General features: G+C 39.2%; 1 long non-coding RNA gene across 1 annotated transcript; it reads left to right on the top strand.

Moving 5' to 3' along the window:
* Positions 1–590: 590 nt before the first annotated feature.
* On the top strand, positions 591–1,559 carry LOC134444297 (uncharacterized). The gene is made up of 3 exons (XR_010033918.1): positions 591–780; positions 857–977; positions 1,078–1,559. It is a non-coding gene; the product is annotated as an uncharacterized LOC134444297 (long non-coding RNA).
* The last annotated feature ends 832 nt before the right edge of the window (positions 1,560–2,391 follow it).

Genomic DNA, 2,391 nt, shown 5'->3' on the forward strand with positions numbered 1-2,391 from the left:
CATATTAGTACATCATAGGGCTTATAGGCCTATTGTAATTATTATTATTATTACTACTATTATTATTATTATTATTATTATTATTATTATTATTATTATTATTATTATTATTATTGTTTCACGTCATGAAAAGAACATACGAGTAAGTGCGATTAATTAGATTAATTAATTACAAATTCTGTAATTAATTAGATTAATTTTTTTAATCTACTGACAGCCCTAGTAAAATATATTTTTTTTGCCACACATCTGTGTACTCCGAGTCTAAAAACAATATTTAAGTATTCCCTTAAGTATACCCTCTTTAGTAAGTAGAACAGTTAAGAAAATAAGTTTCTCCTGTGTGTCAAGTTGAGTATAGAGTTTTACCTTGTGCATATTAGTGGTTCACCTAAGAGTGTATTACAGTTTTTCTCAATTGCTTACACACAATTTCTGGAACTTCACACACAATTCTCGGAACATCTCACCCATTTCCCAACTCCCCTAACCAATGTCACTGAACACTAAACACAATTCCTACTTTACACTCACATTTCTTTTTAAAACACACTCTTTTCAAACCCCTACACACAATTATCTGTGTAGCAGGTGAGACTGCGGTGCGTCAGGTAATTTCCCCAGGGAGCGCGCGGATTGGTGGAGGCAACTTTCACTCCTATATAGAGGCGGCATAGGTGCCGTCGTTTCCTCCTTCCTTCCGGGCTGCCTGGGGTTGTTTTGGTGGCGTGGGCACGAGTTTGCCACTGGAGCCACGTTTTATGCGGTTGACTGGACTGGGTGAGTTTCCGAAGCTGTTTGTATGATTGAGTTGGAAATGCAGGCCTGCTGTTACAATTGCGCTTTCTGGTCATAGTGATGCGCGTTCCCAGTTGATGGCCGTCTGACAACGGTGCGCCGAATGGTCATCTGAGCGCTGTGCAAGTGGTGCTGCTGTGTTCTGGTTACTTACTAGGTGGCTTCCCACCCATCTATTGGTACGTATGTGTGCGCATGTTCTGCCCGTCATTCTGAAGGTGTGCGTGCTCTCTACTTTGTATTTTAATGGTAATGATGTATGTGTGATCGTAATCGCAGGTGAAGTGGACTCGTGCCTGTTGCCGAGGTTGCTGCTTTGTCCATCCGTGACTGATGCCACGGGTTGTTCCGTGTGCTGGCCCAGAGACGCTCCTGCTCCGCCCGCTCGAGCAGGTGCGCTGAAGACGCAAGCGCGCAGTGCAGACTGCTGCGCGTGAACAGTGCTGCGACAGCATAGGCTAAAGTGTCTATTCATTCATGGAATTGAACTGGTTATCCTGCCCTCTCCGAGTTCACATAGGTGCCTTATTGTATGTCTTGCATTTCCAATGATGTGCTCATTTTCTTTGTGTTTGCTGTGATTGTATGAACATTGCATGTTGTGCCTCCTTGTCGTAGTGTACTAAAACGATTTGCTTGCAGTGTCAGACTTGCATGATTTATTTATCTTGGTTATTATTTGTTTTCTTTGGTTTAATTGGAATTTGCATTGCTGCATATGTCGCATATGGGATTACATGGGGACAGGGCCACCTATTGTATTTTATAGGGGTGGTACGNTTCACAAATGTCACGGTTCGGTCCATATCACGGTTTCAAGGTCACGGTTTCCGGTTTTGTACGGCTCTGTTTTTTTTTTTTTTTTTTTAAATAAAATGTATTATATAAAAAATAGAATGAAAATGTAAGCTTATCATGGGTATGTTGAATTTGACTTCATTTAACCCAACTGAAAGAGGAAAGATATCAATGATTTTAACATGCTTCCATTTATTTCACAAAAAGGGAGAACTAAGTCCTAACTTTTAAGTTGACAAATATTCAAATATTACATGCTATAACACATTTGACGTGTAAAAATAAAACAGCTACACTCCTGTAGGCAATGGGACCATTAGGTCAGTGCAGTATGACTATTTTGGTTAATGACACACTGAGAACGAATTGTACTTTTATTTTGATACCGCTTTCTGCGAGTTTTGCGCTTATGAATCAGTTGCTTCCTATCATGAAACTGCCGGCCATGAGAAGCATAGAAGTAAAATCAGAAGTCAAATTCAATTTTAAGTGAACAAGTGATAGGGTTATGTTATGTTAAAATGTGAAAGTTAAGGTAACAAATAATTTTAAAAGATCGTTTTTTTAGAAGTGTATGCACAAGAATGTTTCACAAAACTCCTGTGAAGCTGAGCCTTTTAAAACAGTCAAATTTTATTTTTGTTATAGTGTTAAACATCAATGTTAACTAGGCAACAGCACAAAGTTCAATTATCTTGCATTTTGCCGTCCGGAATCCCCATTCAATGCCACGTGGATATAGCCTACACTAGGCTACTGTAACGTAAGTCATAGTCTACTTTGTTCTGCTAATCT

The sequence above is a fragment of the Engraulis encrasicolus genome, unplaced genomic scaffold, assembly GCF_034702125.1.
Source record: "Engraulis encrasicolus isolate BLACKSEA-1 unplaced genomic scaffold, IST_EnEncr_1.0 scaffold_49_np1212, whole genome shotgun sequence".
NCBI classification, from domain to species: domain Eukaryota; kingdom Metazoa; phylum Chordata; class Actinopteri; order Clupeiformes; family Engraulidae; genus Engraulis; species Engraulis encrasicolus.